The following is a 22,023-nucleotide window of genomic DNA, read 5'->3' on the forward strand; positions in this document are numbered from 1 at the left end:
TTTAGACTTTAGAAGGTGGGGCCAGACATTGCTGCAGCTAAGGCACAGGTCGCAACCCTGGCATGGATTTGATCTCTGGCTAGGGAACTTCCACATGCCATAGGTGCAGCAAAAGAAAAGCATTAAAAAAAAAAAAGAAGATGATGAGGCCAGAGACTCAAATGACCCATAGTGAAAAGAGATCCATGCCTATTTCTCTGTGAAAAGAAATGGGTCTTGTGAGTTACACCTTGGTCAGGGGATCCATCCCTTCTATGTTCATTTCTATAGCAGGTGTCACAGAACTCCTCTTTCAATTTGTGGGTTATACATGCGTGGAGAACTTTTTTTTTCTTTGATTTTTATTATTTTTATTTTATTTACTCAGTGAATTTATTACATTTATAGTTGTACAGTTTTATAGGATTTCCATCCCGCACCCCCAGCACATCCCCAAACTATCTCCTTTGGAAACCATAAGTTTTTTAAAGTCTATGAGTCAGTATCTGTTCTACAAAGAAGTTCATTCTGTCCTTTTTTCAGATTCCACGTGTCAATGAAAACATTTGATGTTGGTGTCTCATTGTATGGCTGACTTCGCTTAGCATGATAATTTCTAGGTCCATCCATGTTGCTGCAAATGCCATTATTTCTTTCATTTTAATGGCTGAGTAATATTCCATTGTGTATATGTACCACCTCTTCTGGATCCACTCCTCTGTCGATGGACATTTAGGTTGTTTCCATGTCTTGGCTATTGTAAATAGTGCTGCAGTGTCTTTGCGAGGCGTGGTTTTCTCTGGATAGATGTCCAGGAGTGGGCTTGCTGGATCCAATGGTAGTTCTATGTTTAGTTTTCTGAGGCATCTCCATACTGCTTTCCACAGTGGTTGCACCAATTGACAATCCCACCAACAGTGTGCTAGGGTTCCTTTTTCTCCACACCCTCTCCAGCACTTATTGTTTGTAGACTTTTTGGTGATGGCCAATCTGGCTGGTGTAAGGTGGTACCTCAGGGTGGTTTTGATGTGCATTTCTCTCAGAATGAGTGATGTTGAACACCTTTTCATGTGTTTTTTGGCCAGCTGTATGTCTTCTTTGGAGAACTGTCTGCTTAGATCTTCTGCCCATTGTTTGATGGGGTTCTTTGTTTTTTTGGTATGGAGCAGAAAGAGGTGTTTGTAAATTTTGGAGATTAATCCCTTGTCAGTTGATTCATTTGCAAAGATTTTCTCGCATTCTGTGGGTTGTCTTTTCATTTTGTTTAGGGTTTCCTTTGCTGTGCAGAAACTTTGAAGTTTGAGTAGGTCCCATTTGTTCATTTTTCTTTTTACTGTCATGATTCTAAGAGGTGGATCTGAGAAGATGTTGCTGTCGTTTATGTCAGAGAGTATTTGGCCTATGTTTTTCTCTAAGAGTTTTGTAGTATCTGGTCTTACATCTTTAATCCATTTTGAGTATTTTTGTGAATGGTGTTAGGGAGTGTTCTAATTTCATTCTTTTCCATGTGGCTGTCCAGTTTTCACAACACCACTTATTGAACAGGCTGTCTTGCCTCCATTGTATATCCTTGCTCCTTTGTCATAGATGAGTTGGCTGTAGGTGCATGGGTTGAATTCTGGGCTTTCTATCCTGTTCCACTGATCTATATGTCTGTCTTTGTGCCAGTACCATATGATTTTGAAGACTGTTGCTTTGTAGTATAGTCTGAAGTCGGGAGCCTGATTCCTCCAGCTCCATTTTTCTTTTTCAGGATGTCTTTGGCTATTCTGGGTCTTTTGTGCTTCCAAACAAACTTTAAATTCTTCGTTTGAGTTCTGTGAAAAATGTCCTTGGTAATTTAATAGGGATTGCACTGAATCTGTAGATTGCCTTGGGTAGTATAGTCATTTTGATAATAATGACTCTTCCAACCCAAGAGCATGGTATGTCTTTCCATCTATTTGTGTCATCTTTGATTTCTTTCATCAGGGTCTTATAGTTTTCAGAGTACAGGTCTTTTATCTCTTTAGGTAGGTTTACTCCTAGGTATTTTATTCTTTTGGATATGATGGTAAACAGGATTGCTTCCCTAATTTCCTTTTCTGCTCTTTCATTGTTAGTATGTGGAAATGCTGTCAATTTCTGTGTATTGATTTTGTATCCTGCGACTTCACCAAATTCGTGGATGAGCTCTAACAGTTTTCTAGTAGAGTCTTTAGGATTCTCTAGGTATAGTATCATGTCTTCTGCGAATAGTGATAGTTTCACTTCTTCCTTTCCAATTTGGATTCTTTTTATTTCTTTTACTTCTCTGATTGATGTGGCTAGGACTTCCTAAACTATGTTGAAGAGTAGTGGTGAGAGTGGACATCCTTGTCTTGTTCCTGATCTCAGTGGGAATTCTTTCAGCTTTTCACCATTGAGAATGATGTTCACTGTGGGTTTGTCATATATGGCCTTTATGATGTTGAGGTAGGTTCCCTCTATGCCCACCTTCTGAAGGGTTTTTATCAGGAATGGGTGTTGGATTTTGTCAAAGGCTTTTTCCATGTCTATTGAGAGGATCATATGGTTTTTACTCTTCAGTTTGTTAATGTGGTGTATCACACTGATTGATTTACAGATATTAAGAACCCTTGCATCCCTGGGATAAATCCCACTTGATCATGATGTACAATCCTTTTAATGTATTGTTAGATGTGGTTTGCTAGTATTTTGTTGAGGATTTTTGCATTGATGTTCATCAGTGAAATTGGCCTGTAGTTTTCTTTTTTGTGGTGTCTTTGTTTGGTTTTGGTATCAGGGTGATGGTCACCTCATAGAACTAGTTTGGGAGTGCCCCTTCCTCTGTGATTTTTTTGAAATAGTTTCATAAGAATAGGTGTTAGCTCTTCTCTAAATGTTTACTAGAATTCACCTGTGAAGACATCTGGTCCTGGACCTTTGTTTGTTGGAAATTTTTTTAGTCATGGTTTCCATTTCATTACTTGTGGTTGGTCTGTTCATCTTTTCTATTTCATCTAGGTTTAGTCTTGGAAGATTGTACTTTTCTAAGAATTTGTCCATTTCTTCTAGGTTTTCCATTTTACTGGCATATAGTTGCATATAGTAGTCTCTTATGATCCTTCATATTTCTGTGATGTCCATTGTTACTTCTCCTTTTTCATTTCTAATTTTATTGATTTGAGTCCTCTCCCTTTTTTGCTTGATAAGTCTGGCTAAGGGTTTATCAATTTTGTTGATCTTTTCAATGAACCAGCTTTTTGTTTCATTGTTCTTTTTTATGGTTTTCTTTGTTTCATTTCATTGATTTCTGCTCTGATCTTTATGATCTCTTTCCTTCTGCTAACTTTAGGTCTTGTCTGTTCTCTCTCAAGCTGCTTTAGATGTAAAATTAGCTTGTTTATTTGAGTTTTTTCTTGTTTCCTGAGGTGGGCTTGTATTACTATAAACTTTCCTGTTAGAAAGGCTTTTGCTGCATCCCATAGGTTTTGGAGTATTGTATCTTTGTCGTCATTTGCATCTAGGTATTTTTTAAATTTCCTCTTTGATTTCTTCAGTGATCCATTAGTTGTTTAGTAGCATGTTGTTTAGTCTCCACGTGTTTGTGTTTTTTTGGAGTTTTTTTCTTGTTGTGATTTCCAGTCATATAGCATTGTGGTTGGAAAAGATGCTTGATATGATTTCAATTTTCTTAAAGTTACCGAGGTTTGATTTGTAGCCCAGGACGTGATCAATCTTAGAGAGTGTTCCATGTGCACTTGAAAAGAGTGTGTATTCTGTTGCTTTTGGATGGCATGTCCTATAAATATCTATTAAGTCCATCTGGTCTAATGCTTCATTCAGGGCCTGTGTTTCCTTATTGGTTTTCTGTCTGGATGATCTGTCCATTGCTGTAAGTGGTGTGTTAAAGTCCCTCACTATTATTGTGTTACTGTCAATCTGTCCTTTTAAGGTTGTTAGCAGTTGCCTTATATATTGCGGTGAACCTATGTTGGGTGTGTATATATTTAAAATTGTTATATCTTTTTCTCGGATTGATCCTTTGATCATTAGGTAGTGACCTTCCTTGTCCCTTAAAATATTCTTCATTTTAAACTCTATTTTGTCTGTTATGAGTATTGCTACTCCAGCTTTCTTTTGATTCCCATTTGCATGGAATATTTTCTTCCATCCTCTCTCTTTCGATTTGTATGTGTCCCTAGAAGTGAAGTGGTCTCTTGAAGACAGCATATATATGGATCCTGTTTTGTATCCATTCAGCCAGTCTGTGTCTTTTGGTTGGGGCGTTTAGTCCATTAACATTTAAGGTAATTATTGATATGTATGTTCTTATTGCCATTTTATTAATTGCTTTGGAATTGTTTTTGTAGCTCTTTTTTCTTCCCTTCTTCTCTTGTTCTCTCCTCTTGTGGTTTGATGACTATCTTTAGTGTTGTATTTGAGTTGATTTTTCTTATTTGTTTATCAATTGTAGATTTTGGGTTTGCAGTTATTCTGAAGTTTTGATATGAGTCTGTATATATACAAGAGATTGTTTTAAGTTGTTGGTCTCTTAATTGCAAGTTCATCTCCAGTGTCCTGCATTTGTACCCTCCTCACGATTTCTGATTTTGGCGGCATAATTGTGTGTGGATAATTTCATATCTTTTCTGTATATATACCTTTACTGGTGAGCCTTGTCATTTGTGATATTTTTGTTTCTGATTGCAGCCTTTTCTTTTCTGCCTAAAGAATATCCTTTAGTATTTGTTCTAAAGCTGGTCTAGTGTTGCTGCATTCTCTTAGCTTTTGCTTATCTGTGAAGGTTTTGATTTCTCCTTCAAATCTGAATGAGAGCCTTGCTGGGTAAAGTAATCTTGGTTGGAGGTTTTTTACTTTCATCATGTTGAGTATATCATGCCACTCCCTTCTGGCCTGCAGAGTTTCTGCTGAAAAATCTGCCAATAACCTTACTGGGGTTCCCTTGTATGTTATTTGTTTGTATTCCCTAGCTGCTTTCAATATTTTCTCTTTGTCTTTAATTTTGATCAGTTTGATTAATATGTGTCTCGGGGTGTTGCTCCTTGGGTTTATTTTATGTGGTACTCATTGCTCTTCCTGGATTTGAGTGTGTAGTTCCTTTTCCATGTTAGGGAGATATTTGGCTATTATCTCTTCGAATATTTTTTCTGCCCCCTTCTCTCTCTCTTCACCTCAGATACAATAATACAGATGTTGGTGTGTTTAATGCTGTCCCAGAATACTCTGAGACTCTCTTCATTTGTTTTCATTCTTTTTAATTTTTTCTGTTTCACATCTGTGATTTCCATTATCTGTCCTCCACCTCACTTATTTGTTCTTCTGCCTCCTGTATTCTGCTGTTGGCTGCTTCTAATGAATTTTTTATTTCAGCTATTGTATTTTGCATCTCTTTATATCTTGTATCTCTTTGGTCAGTGTTTCCTGTAAATTATCCATCTTTTCTTCCAGTTTATTCCCAATGTGTTGCATCATCTTCAGCATCAACAATCTAAAGTCTTTTTCCTGGAGGCTGAGAATCTACTGATATCTTAGCTGTTGTTCTGGGGTTTTTTCTTTCTCCCTCATCTGAGTTATAGTCCTCTATCTTTTCATTTTTATAGGTTTTTGGTGTGGTGATCTTTTTAGAAATAATAGAGTTGTAGCCTCTCTTACTTCTGGTGCCTGACCCCCTTGTGGCTGAAGTTGGTACTGGGGCTTGCTGTAGGCTTCCTGATGGGAGGGACTGATGCCTGCCCACTGGTAGGTGGAGCTGATTCTAATCCCTCTGGTGGGTGGGGTTTTGTCTCTGGGTGAGATTAGGGGTGGCTGTGTGCCTGAGGGGTCTTTAGGTAGCCTGTTTACTGAGAGGTGGGGCTGTGACCCCACCAGAATTGTTTTTTGGCCTGGGGCTTCTCAGCGTGGATGGGTGGGGCCAGATTTTCCCAAAATGGCCACCTCCAGAGAAAGGCATGCTGCTGAATATTCCCAAGAGCTTTGTTTCCAATGTCCTTCCCCCACAGGAAGCCACATTCACCCCTGTTTTCCCAGGATGCCCTCCAAGAACTGCCATCAGGTTTGACCCACATTCCTACAAGAGACTTAGTTTTGCTCTGGGACCCAGTGCACGTGAAAGTCAGTGTGTGCCTTTTAAGAATGGGGCCTCCGTTTCCCCCAGTCTCATGGAGCTCCTGCACACAAGCCACACTGGCCTTCAATGCCAGATGCTCCAGGGGCTTTTTCTCCCAGTTCCAGATCCCCACCTGTGGGAGTTTCATGTGAGGCTCAGAACTTTCACTCCTATAGGTGAGTCTCTGTGAACCAGTTAGTTTTCAGTCTGTGGAGCTTCCCACCCAGGAGGTATGGGGTCGTTTATATTGTGAAATCACCCCTCCTTACTCTTGTTGTGGCCTCCTCTTTGTCTTCTGGAGTAGGATGTCTTTTTTAAGGTTTCCAGCCCATTTGGTTGAATATTGCTCAGTATTTGGTTGTAAATTTTGTTGTTTTTAGGCGAGATTTTGAGTTCCAGTCTTTCTATTCCACCATTTTGATGCATGGAGAACTATTGCATGGAACTGTCTATATGTGATGGCCTGGTGGAGTACCCACACTCAAGTTTGGCTTAATGCTGAATCCTTGATACAATATGAAATGACTTATTCCATGAGTGTATGGGGCCATTTAATGATTATCTCCATTATTGCAATGTGAGATTCTTGAGATCATCTATACAAAACTTTGCATATAATTGCAGGTAGCACAGGCACTTTCTGAAGGCTGTCCATTCATTGAACAGATATTGAGTGGGCACTGTGTGGCAGGAACTAAACTAGGCAGTGGGGTACTGGAGTAAACAAGTCAGGCCTAGTTCCTGTACCTATACCTTTTTCCTTATTCATATTTATTATATATAATTTACATACCATCATATGCCCATCTGTGATATAGATTGTGCTTGAGAGTTTTAATCTGGACCTAACAGAGTTTGGGATGTGGTTTGAGGGAGAGGGGGAATTGAACTTTGTTTTTTTTTTTTTAAACTGATTTAGTATACTAATAAAACACTGACATTTCAAGTATATTAGCTATTTTTCATTTCTTGTAAGTGTCACATAACCTCGTCATCCCTCCCAGTTGAGAAATGGTTGGTGTAATTTAATGCCCAAATAATTTCATAAATGAGTGATGATGAACAATCCTTCTAAGAAGGTAGAAACCTATTTTCATATCAACCCAGAAAAAAGAGACTATACAATCACATAACCTCATGGTGGCTTTCATGACAGTACAAGCAAGGAAAACGTTAGGATTTGTTGTTCACTGCAGAATCAGAGATTATAAGAAATGTGTAAGGAAGAAAAATAGGTAAAACAGCAGAAAAAAATTAATTTTTATGAATTAGTAAAGAGTCACACAATTTAGCTGATACACTGACAGCAAATGAGCAAGCAACAAAAGAAGAGAAACTGATCCTTAAAGAGAGAATGTGCCTTCTGGGCAAGCACATCTGGACCGTAGTACACACTAAGCAAACATCAGGCCACCTAGGAAGGTCAACGATTTCCAGAGAATTTACATCAGATAGAGGACATATTTTCTTTTTTTAGCACAATGTGATAATAGTAGATGTGACTAATAATAAGATAGCAGGAAGAAAATAGGAATTATAAAATACTTCACAACCATAGTGATGATAAAATCATCCCATATTAAAAATGTGTGAGATGCAGTACAAGTTGCACTTAGTGGGAATTTTTATGTTAGAAAAAAGAATTGGAAACTACTGAGAAAAGAACTTCTCTCAGAAGGTTAGAAAGATAACAGATTAAATACAAATAAAGTGGAAGGAATAAGTATACATAAGATTGAATAAAATAATAAATAATATAAATAAAAATTTTAAATTATAAAAAATAAAGAACATTAGCAAAACTCAAAGCTCATAACATTTAAGAGAAAAACTCTGATTAGATTTTTCTAGGAAAAATAAAGTTAAACATTAATAAATATGTGGAAACAAATACAGATATGCTAGAAATATTGTGTCATAAGAATACTATAAAAATCAATAAATTTGAAAAGTTACATATGAAAGATATATTTTTAGAAAATATACATAACTAAACATAAGAAAAAGTAGAACATCTTAATCAATGTTGTATATATTTATCTGTAGTTAAAAATAGTCCACTAAGCAGTACCACAGCTCCTTGCAAAATATGTACAAGACCCAAGGATTTTTTTTTTACCTCTTTTATTTTTTACTTTTTTAAATTGTTATTTCCCCAATACAATTTTTTTGTACTGCACAGCATGGTGACCCAGTTACATATACATATATACATTTTTTTCTCAAATTATCATGCACCATCTAAGCAAGTAGATATAGTTCCCAGTGCTATACAGCAGGATCTCATTGCTAATCCATTCCAAAGGCAATAGTTTGGATCTATTAACCCCAAATTCTCAGTCCCTCCCACTCCCTCCCCCTCCCCCTTGGCAACCACAAATCTATTCTCCAAGGTCCATGATTTTCTTTTCTGTGAAAATGTTCATTTGTGCCTTATATTACATTCCACATATAAGCGATATCATATGGTATTTGTCTTTCTCTTTCTGACTTATTTCACTCAGTATGAGAGTCTCTAGTTCCACCCATGTTGCTATAAAGGGTATTATGTTGTTCTTTTTTATGGCTGAGTAGTATTCCATTGCGTATATATATCACATCTTACTAATCCATTCATCTGTCGATGGACGTTTGGGTTGTTTCCATGGCTTGGCTATTGTGAATAGAGTTATAGTGAACATACAGGTGCACGTGTCTTTTTTAAGGAATGTTTGTCCAGATATATGCGCAAGAGTGGGATTGCTGGGTAATATGGTAGTTCTATGGATAGATTCTAAGGTACCTCCATACTGATCTCCATAGTGGTTGTACCAGCTTACATTCCCACCAACAGTGCAGGAGGGTTCCCTTTTCTCCACAATCCCTCGAGCACTTGTTATTTGTGGACTTATTAATGATGGCCATTCTGACTGGTGTGAGGTGGTATCTCATGGTAGTTTTGATTTGCATTTCTCTAATAATCAGGGATGTTGAGCATTTTTTCATGTGTTTGCTGGCCATCTGTATATCTTCCTTGGAGAAATGTCTATTCAGGTCTTTTGCCCATTTTTCCATCTGGTTGTTGGCTATTTTGCTGTTGAGTTGTATAAGTTGCTTGTATATTCTAGAGAGTAAGCCCTTGTCAGTTGCATCATTTGAAAATATTTTCTCCCATTCTGTAAGTTGTCTTTTTGTTTCCTTTTTGGTTTCCTACATATAGAAAACCCTAAGGACTCAACCCCAAACTACTTGAACTGATCAACAAATTCAGCAAAGTAGCAGGATATAAGATTAGCATTCAGAAATCAGTCACATTTCTGTACACTAGAAATGAAATATTAAAAGAGGAATACAAAAATACAGTAACTTTTAAACTTGGATCCCCAAAAATCAAATACCTGGAACACACCTGATCAAGGAGGTAAAGGACTTATATGCTGAGAAGTATAAAACATTAATCAAGGAAATTAAAGAAGATACAAAGAAATGGAAAATATTCCATGCTCCTGGGTTGGAAAAATTAATATTGTAAAAGTGGCCATACTACCCAAAGCAATCTACAGATTCAATGCAATCCCTATCAAATTACCCAGGACATTTTTCACAGAACTAGAACAAACAACCCAGAAATTTACATGGAACCACAAAAGACTCAGAATTGCCAAAGCAATTCTGAGGAACAAAAACCAAGCAGGAGGCATAACTCTCCCAGACTTCAGGCAACATTACAAAGCCACAGTCATCAAGACAGTGTGGTATTGGTACCAAAACGGACATGCAGACAATTGCAGCAGAATAGAGAACCCAGAAATAACCCCAGACACCTATGGTCAATTAATCTTTGACAAAGGAGGCAAGAATATAAAATGGGAGAAAGATAGTCTTTTCAGCAAGTTTTGCTGAGAAACCTGGCCAACTACATGCAAATCAATGAAACAGAACACACCCTCATACCATGCGCAAAAATGAACTCAAAACGGCTGAAAGACTTAAATATAAGACACCATCAAACTCCTGGAAGAGAACATAGGCAAAATGTTTTCTCAGGTCAGTCTCCCAAAGCATAAGAAATAAAAGTAAAAATAAACCAATGGGACCTAACCAAGGATTTCTAAAGTTCTGTTTTTACATATGTTCAAGGAACACACAGTTCTTATCTAACAAAACTCTTTCAGAGAAGCTAAAGAAAAGCTGTTCTTTTCATTATGAATAACCTTGACATCCACATTTGACAGGAACAGTGCAATAAATAAAAATTATAGGCCTATCTCATTAATTAGAATACATATAATTAACCTCTATAAAATATTGATAAATCAAATCTATCAATGACTAAAATATATGATGCATCATAATCAAGTCATGTTTAACCAAGCATTGTGAAGATGATTTCATATTAGAAAATCAATGATTGTGATTCAAAAGCCAATGCCCATTTATGATGAAGCTATTATTTTTGTCCTTTTTTTTTTTTGGCATTTCTTCGGCGCTCCCACGGCATATGGAGGTTCCCAGGCTAGGGGTCAAATCGGAGCTGTAGCCACCAGCCTACGCCAGAGCCACAGCAACGCAGGATCCGAGCCGCGTCTGCAACCTACACCACAGCTCACAGCAACGCCGGATCGTTAACCCACTGAGCAAGGGCAGGGATCGAACCCGCAACCTCATGGTTCCTAGTCGGATTCGTTAACCACTGCGCCACAACGGAACTCCATTTATGATAAAGCTATTAAAGAACTAGGAATATAAGAAAGTTTCTTTGATGCCTAATGTGCCTCTTTTCAAAATCTATAACAAGCAGCATATTTAGTGCTATCACTTTAAAAGCTATCATTTATAGGTGAGGATCAAGTCAAAATGCCTTTTATTTTTTTACTTTTAAATTTTTTTTATAATTTTTATTTTTTCCATTATAGCTGATTTACAGTATTCTGTCAAATTTCTACTGTACAGCAAGGTGACCTAGTCATACATACATGTATACATTCTTTTTTCTCACATTATCATGCTCCATCACAAGTGCCTAGATATAGGTCCCAGTGTTATACAGTAGGATCTGATTGCTTATCCATTCCAAATGCAATAGTTTGCATCTGTTAAACCCAAATTCCCAATCCATCCCACTCCCCTCTCCCCCTCCCCCTTGGCAACCACAAGTCTGTTCTCCATATCCATGATTTTCTTTTCTGTGGAAAGGTTCATTTGTGCCATATATTAGATTCCAGATATAAGTGGTATCATATGATATTTGTCTTTCTCTGACTTACTTCACTTAGTATAAGAGTGAAGTTCCATCCATGTTACTGCAAATGGCATTATTTTGTTCTTTTTAATGTCTGAGTAGTATTCCACTGTGTATATATATACACCAGATCTTCTTAATCCAATCATCTGTTGATGGACATTTAGGTTGTTTCCATGTCTTGGCTATTGTGAATAGTCAAGATGCCTTTTATTATAGCTACAATTCATTATAGTACTGTAAATCCTAGTCCATAAAATAGGGCATGAAAAAAATGAAACAATAATTGTCAATGATGTAAGAAAATAGTAGGAATTTATAAATGACTCAATTATCTACATAAGAAAACTTAAGAATATATGTAAAAATGATCAGAGTTAATAAAGTCATTACATATGCTCTATGCAAGAAACTAATCATATGGTTAATAATATTTCCATATACTTTAACTTCCAGTTAGAAATTATCATTAAAACTCTCCATTCACAAGCAGCAACAATAACAAAAAATACAGTACTTGAACTTAAACATAGAAAAATATGTATAGTAACTTGATAAAATCGCACAACTTTTTTTGAAAGACATAAAATTTGACATTCCAAACTCCATAGAATGTAAAACACTAAAAGTGAATCCTAGAAGTAAATTATAGATTTTGTGATTATGCTGTATCAGTGTAGGTTCATCCCTGGTTAAGATAAAATACCATTCTGGTGGGTGACTTTGATAAAGGTAGAGGCTATGCAGATGTAGGGGCAGGAGGTAGATGGGGCATCTCTGTACCTCCTCTCTCAGTTGTGTTTTAGATCTAAAACTGCTCTAAAAAATAAAGTCTTGGGGCAGAGGTACTCCAAAAATTTTAAATTGACCTTCAGGGCTTCCCGTCGTGGCTCAGTGGTTAATGAAACCTACTAGGAACCATGAGGTTGCAGGTTCGATCCCTGGCCTCACTCAGTGGGTTAAGGATACAGCGTTGCCGTGAACTGTGGTGTAGGTTGCAGACGTGGCTTGCATCCCGCGTTGCTGTGGCCCTGGCATAGGCCGGTGGCCATAACTCTGATTCGACCCCTAGCCTGGAAACCTCCATATGCCGCGGGTGCGGCCCTAGAAAAGACTAAAATAAAATAAAGTTGACCTTCAAAATAAGGATCTTAGCATGTTTGTGTATAAACAGTCTAAAGATCACACTGATGTCAGTTCCTTCGGATATGATTTTCAGTATAATGTTATTACAACAAGATTCCAGACAGGATTAAATGGAATTTAAGAAGCTGACTTTAAATACAATGAGGGTATTAAGAATAATTTATATAATTATGACTAAAATACATAGCATAGGAAATCTTAACCTACCAACATGAAGACATTAAAGGGAGTTCCCAGCCTGGCTCGGTAGAAACAAATCTGCATGGTATCCATGAATATGAAGGTTCCATTCCTGGCCTTGCTCAGTGGGTTAAGGATCTGGCGTTGCCATGAGCTGTGGTGTAGGTCACAGATGCAGCTTGGATCTGGCATTGCTGTGGCTGTGGTGTAGGCTGGCAGCTGCAGCTCCAATTCAACCCCTAGCCTGGGAACCTCCATATGCCATGGGTGAGGCACTAAAAAGACAAAAAAAATGAAGACATTAAAGAGGAGAAAACATTACAAGTGTGTGATTTGTCACATGCATAATCAAACGAACCAGTAGAAAAATATAAACTTCAGAAACTATTATATAGTATATATCTATATATACATATATATACACATACACACACACACACTCCATATATATATATATGGAGTGTCATTAAATGGTAGTAATCAAACTCCTTGGGTTCCATTCCTGGCTCCTCCACTTGCTGCTTTTGTGATACTAGAGAATGGATTTGACTTCTTAAACATCAGTTTCCTTAATTGTAGAATGGAAGTAATAATACCTTCTTCATGCAAGTGTTGTGAAGATTATATGATATAATGCAAACACAATGACTAACAAATAACATATGTAGAACAGTTGTTAACTGTTATATGAGCATTTGGTGTATGGCAGAAGTGGCATTGAAATTAGTTGTAAAAAGATGGATTACGAAACAAATTATGCTGAAGGAATTTACAATGTAGAAATAGAAAATGAGACATTTAAAATAACATCATAACCCCTTCATTCTAGATAAATCTAAGAAGAAAAAACATTTTAAGAAATATAGAAAAAATATAGAATATTTTAATCATATCTGCACAGGGACAGACTCGTAAATCAGATACAAAAGGTACAAATAAAAATGAAAACACTAATAACTTGCTATTGAAATTGAAACTTTCTATAAGGCAAAAGCCACCATAAACTGAACTGAATTATAAACACTGACTTGGAGAAGATATTTGTAACTTATATAATTGAAAACAAGTAACATCCATTATACACAAAGAATAAGAAATAAAACAAATGAACAGACATAACAAAACATGGAGGTGCAGACACAGAGAACAAACAGGTGATTGCCAGAGGGGAAGGGATTTGGGAGGAGGAAAGAAATAGGTGAGGGAGATTAAGAAATATAAACTCCAGGTTGCAAAATAAATGAGTCATGGGTATAAAATGTACAGTATGGGGAATATTATCAAAAACAAATATCTTTGGTGACATACTGTAACTAGACTTATTATGGTGATCATTTTGAAATGTACAGAAATGTTGAATTACTCTTTTCTGTAGCAGGGACTAACATAATGTCATACAGCAATTATATTTCAAAAACAAAAAAGAAAAATACGAATTCACAGAAAATCAGATTTGTGGTACCAGATGTAGGGGCAGAAGGAGGGGAATTGGAGGAAGGCATTCAAAAGCTACAAGCTTACAGTTATAAGATAAATAAGTACTAGGTATGTAATATACAACATAATAAAGATAATTAACACTGTTGTATGCTATATATGAAAGTTGTTAAAAGAACAAATTCTGAGTTCTCATGACAAGGGAAAAATTCTATTTTTGTATCTATAGGAGATGATAGATGTACACTAAGCTTACTGTGGTTGTCATTTCATGATTTTTAAATCAAATCAGTATGCTGTACACCTTAAACTCATATGTTGCAGTATGTCAATTAAATCTCAATAAAACTGGAAGAAAACAAAGAATTAAGCAGTAAGAACAAGTCAAATAAGCAAATAGAAGTATAGCCAAAGACTAAGAAGAGGTAATTCAGAGGAGAAGGAATAGGAAGGGCTAAAAACCTATGAAAGAGACACAAATTTGTTAATATAGAGAGAACTACAAAATTAAGAAATGATATATCTCAGACACATCTATGTGGCAAAAATTAAAAATATGACTGCCAAGTTTGGGGAAGGAAATGGACAAAAATCACTCACTCATACATTGCTGGTAGACATACAAATTGGTAGAAGGAATGTGAAGAGGAATTTTCTAATATCTGATAAAGGTGAAGATACATATTCCATAAGAGTCATCAGTCTTATCCCATTCCCTGATACATTCCTTAAAACGAACAAGCCACCAAAACCACTGTATCCCAACTATTATGGGCTGAATTGTGATCTCCCAAAATGAGTATGTTGAAGTAGTAAGCTCCATAACTTCAGAATGTGATTGTATTTGGAGACAGGGCCTTTAAAGAGGTGGTTATGCTAAAATGAGATCATTAGAGTGGGCCCTAATCCAATCCAACCTATTGTTCTTAAAAGAAGATGAAAATTGAACACCAGGATGCATGCACAGAGAAAAGTCCATGTGAGGACACAGAAGGTGGCCATCTACAAGCCAAGCAGAGAGGTCACAGGAGAGACCAAACCTGGTCACACCTAAATCTTAGACCTTTATCCTCCAGAACTATGAGAAATAAATTTCTTTGGTTTAATCCACAGTCTATGGCATTTTGTTATTGCAGCTCCAGCAAACTAATACACCATGTATGGCATGTGCACATAGACATGTATGTATGTGATATTATTAAAAATAATTAATTTTGTAACAAGCAAGAGGAAATAATCTATTGATCAATAGATGGATATATGAAAGAGTAATTCTGAGAGGCAGTGATGCATACTGGTTAAGAATTCAGTCTTTAGAGTTCAGTACAAATCTGAACTCTGCCACTTGCTAGCTGTACAAACTTGGTTAGTTACTTGTTTTCCCTTTCCCTTAGATTCCACATTTGTACAATGGGAATAATAGCATCTTCCTTATGGGGAGGATTTGAGGATTAAATGAGTAAAGCACTTAGCCTTCTGCCTGACATCTCATAAGCCCAATTAAATGTTAATATTATTAGTAAACTATTATATTCATATGAATAAAATACAATGTTTCCTATATAACAATCACAATGAGTATAATTAGATTTAATCTTTCTACAATGATTACAAAAACATTCTGACTCAAATTTGCAAAATCTTTACATTTGGATGATAGTTAAATGGGTGTTTGTAATGGTACTCGCTGAATGCTTCTGCATGTTTAAAATATAACTGTAAAAAGACAATACAAAGTCAATTCAAAGATTTAAGGTGCTTATAGGTAATGGCCTTAGGGTTATATTGAAATGGTAAAGCTACTGAAATGATCAAATATCCATTTTTTAATGTGGAGCTCAGCTCAGTTCTGCAATGCTCCACCAAGAGTCACAGAAACCATCTGAGGCACTTGAGAAGCCTAAATTGGGCTTAGAAAAAGAACCAAAGCATTATCTATTTGGCCAGAAATTGACAGTGGATTCAAAGTTTATAAACTCAGCAGTTTAATCCCTATGAGGAAAAAGGAAAAAGAAAAAAAAAATCATTTTGCTCTGTTTCTATAAAGAGTGGATGAGCATTGGGGAAGCACCACGATGTCTTTCTCTGGGTTGCATGTTAGAAATAGGTATGTCTGCTTTTAATGAAAATATTCTAATACATGCTTTACAATGCAACATATTTTCAAGAATGGTCCAAGTGGTCCAAGCACAATATTGTTGTGGTTGTTGAGGCTGTTGTTGCTGTTTTTGTTACATTCATTTACTGTTTTGGGAGGAAGACATTGAGCCTGCAGAGAGGTAAACTGACCCCATTACAGGGAAATAACCTAGTATGTGTGTGTAGGGGGGGTAAAATCGAGGAGAAAAATATATTCCTCTGGAAAAAGTGTGACTTGAGGAGAAAGAGTATATTTGTAGTCCGGCCAGGTACTTGGCTATATTTGTTTCATCTTCCAGTTAACTGGACAGTTCTCCCACTTAGCACCTTTGGCATTACCCATTTTAAAAATAGCCTGCATTATTTTGAGTAGCACTGTCATAATATTATTCTTATGTCTGAGATGCATGGCCTCAGTTTTGCAATCACTCTGAAGAAAGACTTTGTAGTTCATCACCACTATTAAATATTTTATATTTCATGCACTTCTCTAGACCCTTGACGCCAATAGTTTAACTAGTGCTTTCTGATAGAATATGTTATAAAGAAAGCTTGTGAATTTATGAAGGACCATGCACATCTCATTTTGGCAATTGTGGAAAATCAGGAGGAAGGATGGTGAAAACAAATGAATCATATTATGTTCACACTGAAGGAACCATTTGGATCAAGCTCTTTGATGTTGGCAAGGCCTCAGGGCCAAGTGAATTTCATTCTTCAAAGAAATAGTTATGTCAACCATAAAATCCCTTTAGCGTCCTCAAGATTAGAACAGGGGTGAATCATAGCTAACTTCGACTTTAGCAATGATACTTGGAGATACAATTATATAATCTTCATTCCAGAATATGTGTGATGGCACATAATGGCATCCGTGATTGATGTTTCACAATTTATACATTTTTCCAAAAGTAGAGGCCAGCAAAATCTGGTTGATCATTTCCCTTTGCTCTGACCTCTGTTCCTGGCAGGTAGGAGACTTTCTTTCTCAGAAAGTGAACTGATGGGGGAATGGAGTTTGCTTTAAAGTAACTTGTTTTGTTCTCCTGAATTCCTCAGTTAAGACTCAAAGGAGAACACACATGCCTCCAGCAAACCTCCTCTCCCGCAAAACACACAGAGGAAACAGCACCCCTGAAGTGATATTTGGGTTTTATAGATGGCATTCACACTGCATTTCTGAGCAAATTTTGAGTTGGTCACTCCAGGCATTTTTGCATAATGCTGCTTCTGCCTGGAATATCTTTACGTACAAGGTTCATGTATTCAAATTCTATATAATTTTGAAAACCACCTTCTTGCAAAAGTTATCCCTGATCCCTCCCTATTTCCCCTCTCTAGTCTCCTTGTTTTTCATCTGCTACTGCAGAAGAAGAGGAGGATGATGGAGGGAGGGGTAGAAGAAAGAAGAAACAACCACAGCAGCAACAGCAGCAGCAGCAAATAGCTCTTATTTACTGAGCACTTATTTATTGTATAGGAGCGTTAGGCTTCGTAGCCATGATGTAATTTAATTTTCACAATAACTCTGTGAGGTGGGAAATAATACTATTCCTACTTTACAGAGGAGCAGGCAGGCTCATCGTAGATGTTAACTATCCAAGGTCATTCATCTAATAGTTAACGTGATCTAAATTCCAACTCCAGATCTGTTTGAATTCAGTGCAGGATGCTGCTTCCCTATGAGCTTCTTCAGAGCAGGGCCTATGTATAATTAATCTGTTTTATCTACAATACCCTGCAAAGAATAGGAATTAACCACTTTTTTTGGATAACTATATTGCACACATGCCAGGGAACAAAAGGAAATAAGTATTATTTTCAGGATTAAAAAATATCAAGCTGAAAAAGGCTATATTCCATATGAATATGCTTTGGTTAATAGAAATAATAGTATTCATAACTATCATCTTTGCAACACTTTCCCATTTCTAAAAATGTTCCACAGGGCATAAAAGATATTAAAGGTTCACCAGGTAGGCCATTAGTATAATTTTAATTATTAGTACAATAGTAGGAGAGTAGAAATACAGACATACTATACTTAAAAATAATTTGTTAAAATAATTTGCCCTGACATAGAAAAAAATAAGTTTTGTAAGTCAGGCTTTCAGATACTCAAATGGATATTAAGAACTGTCTAAATCTCTTAAAACCTTAGGCTCTAGAAGGTAACCCAATTAAAAAGGTTAGGTACCAGCATTAATAATATCTACAATTATGTCATTACTATTAAACATTAAGAAAGCATGCCAAGAAGAAAATGAAAGTTGTCAGATAGAAAACCACCATTTTCTTTCTCATTCGATTCTTGTGGTTTTTGCTTTTTTTTTTTTTTTTTTTTTTTGGTCCAATTTTGCCTTTGAAGAGAAAAATAGCTAATTCAGTACACACTAGCGAAAAAGAAGAAAAAGTACTATTGCGGCAGCAGCTGCTGTTGCTGCTGATTTCATAACCCTGCATTTCCTTGGCAAATACACAGCTGATCTGATTTGCTGATAAAATGTGAGGCATCCTGAGCTGTTAATTTATTGAATACTGTTCTTTAGTATCTACGGAAGACTTACTCATAGTATGTTAAATTTTGAAAATAGTCAAAAATGGATGAATCACATTTAATGTTAAATAATGCCGGTATTTTAATTGCTAACCTAATAAAATCATCTCTGATATGATGTGAAGGATTTTACTTTTTAAACTGAATGAAGAAAAAAATGAATGTGCGAGTTCTCTTCTGGCTTCTGGCTCAGCGGGTTATGGATCCGAGGTTGTCACCATAGGGGCTCAGGTCCCTGCTGTGACTTGGGTTCCATCTTTAGCCCGGAACTTCCATAGGCGGCGGGCACAGCTAAAGAAAAAAAAAAAAAAAGAGAGAGAGAGAGAGATGCGAGACAATTTAAATTAGAAAAACACTTGGCACACAAGATCACCAATATAAGCAAAGACAATTTAGATAAGAGGTGCTGAAATGGGATAAAATTTTAGGAACATTTTTAAGAGCTACTACAAAGACTTTCGCTGAGGGTTTTAGAACAGGGAAACAGATGTGGGAAATAATTGTCTAATGTTTATGTTAATGTACCATAAAACCCCAATTATCTAGGCTGCATGGGGAATCAGGTATTTGGCTTAATTTTTTTTTGGTTAGCTGAAAGTTACTCTAAAACCTAATCATATCTCAGCCATTGTCGTTGAAAACTGTTCCAAAGTTGCTGAACAGTGCCTAGGGATTATAATTGCATTTTTCTCCATGGATCGTGAAATGCTTCAATGTCATCATTCTTTGTGGACCTTGCAACATTCTTCAAAGTCATAAATTCTTCTTGTGCACAACTATGATGATAGACATGGACTCATGGGTGAACCTAGGATACTCTGGAAAAAAAAATTTAAATATATAATATGAATTTCCTTACATTGAGTTTCCTTTCTTTTAAAGAACTGCCCTCCTGTGCCAGCAGTAAAGGCAGTTGTCTTCTGGGCATGATTTGGGGGTTCTTAGGGAGTCTCCTGACTTCCAGAATGTTCCTAGCCACACCTATAACCATTAGAAATATAGTAATTTGAAAGTATAAATAGTCATTTTAAAATATTCCTATCTCTAGAAGGGCTGACAGCTGATGTGTTTATACCATAGTTCAAATTAATCTGATCAAATTGCTTTCCATCAAAGAGCTACCTGAGTTCTCTAAACAGATGGAGTGGGACTTTTAATTGGGAAAGGGATTTTAGAGCATAAGGGATTTCCAGAATATTATGCAATGACTACATATTAATCAATGAAAGGAAAAAAATGCCCTCATTTGGAAGTATTTTTAAACCTTACATTATTAAAGCAGCCAATGGTAAATCATCACACTATTTTGTGACTGCTCTTTTTATTCAACATCATTCTTTAAAACTGCATATTGGAGTTACCGTTGTGGCTCAGTAGTTAATGAATCCAACAAGTATCCATAAAGACATGGGTTCGATCCCTGGCCTTGCTCAGTGGGTTAAGGATCTGGTGTTGCCATGAACTGTGGTATAGGTGGCAGATGCAGGTCAGATCCCATGTTGCTGTGGCTGTGGTGTAGGCCTGCGACTATAGCTCCGATTTGATCCCTAACCTGGGAACTTCCATATGCCGCAGCTGTGGCCCTAAAAAAAAAAAAAAAAAAAAAAAAAAAAAAGACCAAATAAAATAAAACTGCATATTTTATTGGTAGGAGCTGTCTTCTTATAGTACTTAGCATACTTGTATTATTAACTAATAGGTAAAGTTAGGTTTTACCATTATATTCACTGTGCTTAGGCTAGTCTCTGGTACAGAGTAGACCTTTAATAAATGTTTGTTGCAAGAATAAATGTATGAATGATGTGAAAATACTTGTGAACAGTAAACAGAGGTACAAGGGGTTTTTATAAATAGCAATTGGCATTATCATTATGTCAAAAGTACTCTGAATTTTTATAAATAAGAAAATTGAGGTTCAGAGTTGATACATATATTCATAATACCCTGGACTTCTTCATAAAAATTTTTTAAATTGTTGAATAATGTACATTTGTTTATTGTTACTCTACACTCGGGATTATAGACTCTAAGAAGGAAGAGACCATTGTGGTTTTATTTATGTTATATCACAAAACCTAGGTGCCATGTAGTAATTGAAAAATACTGGTTGAATAAATCAATGATTATAGTTTTATTGACAACATTTATCATCATGTTCAATTTTTTTATTTATAGTGATTTTTATTGTTTCCATTATATCTGGTTTACAATGTTCTGTCAGTTTTCTACTGTACAGCAAGGTGACCCAGTTACACATACATGTATACATTCTTTTTTTCTTATATCATGCTCCATCATAAGAGAAAAGGGCAGAAATATCTCAGGATATGGAATGTGCTCATGATTAAAATGTACATTTACAAATGAAACTTTTATTCCATCCAGTGTCATTAGGCAATCACATAACTGGTTTTCTGAAGGTACTTTGTCTACAAAATATGATCTAAAAGAGATGAGACAACTTACATGACATTATTAATCATAAATTTTGAGCTATATTGGAAGATATAGCCTATACTTAGGAATATTTCAGCATTAATTTTACTCCATTTCAGCAAGATAGATTTTTCACAGGAAAAACCTATATCTATGGTATACATTTATGTGTCCCATAATCTCAACACATCATAGTATACATTGCTGAATAGTTTAGGTGCACATAACATGCCACAAATTCTGATTGTCACATAGGTACCAAACTTGGCTCTAAAGACAAAAATGAGTAAGACACAGCCCTTGTTCTCAAGTAGATTACAGTCTCCTGAGAAAGACCAGTGCAGGTGCATACACAAATACAGTGATGGTATAATGGATATGTATATAAATGATTCATTCTTTCTGAGGGGTGAAGAGAATGGAGATGGTAAGAGAATGTGAGAGAGAGGAGGAAGTATTTATATTGGACTTTGAAGGATGAGTAAGCTTTTACCATTGAAGTTAAGAGTTACAAATATTCCAGGGAGAGAGAATTGCATGGGTACTAGTAAGGGCTATTAAAGAACTTATGTTTTTAGAGGAGTTACAGAAGATTATGGCATATATACTATGGCCAAGTTTTGAAGGGCTTTTTATATCAAGCTGAGAAGTTTGAACTTCATCCAGAGGCTAGTGGAGAGCTACTAAGTATGTGAAAGCTGGAGACTGACATAATCCACAAGTTGTTTTGATGCAATCACTCTGATATTGTGGAGGATGGTTTAGGGGAGGAGTGGAAAAATTGGATGGAGGAGATCAGTATCCAAGTTACTTCAA

At 36.2% G+C, this 22,023-nt stretch overlaps 1 long non-coding RNA gene across 1 annotated transcript in view; it reads left to right on the plus strand.

Annotated features, from left to right (window-relative positions):
- Positions 1 to 15,168, plus strand: part of LOC110257811 — a 57,975-nt gene extending 42,807 nt beyond the window's left edge. Inside the window, exon 3 of the long non-coding RNA XR_002340808.1 lies at positions 15,009 to 15,168. This is a non-coding gene — a long non-coding RNA (uncharacterized LOC110257811). The remainder of the gene's footprint in view (positions 1 to 15,008) is intronic.

The sequence above is a fragment of the Sus scrofa genome, chromosome X, assembly GCF_000003025.6.
Source record: "Sus scrofa isolate TJ Tabasco breed Duroc chromosome X, Sscrofa11.1, whole genome shotgun sequence".
NCBI lineage: Eukaryota > Metazoa > Chordata > Mammalia > Artiodactyla > Suidae > Sus > Sus scrofa.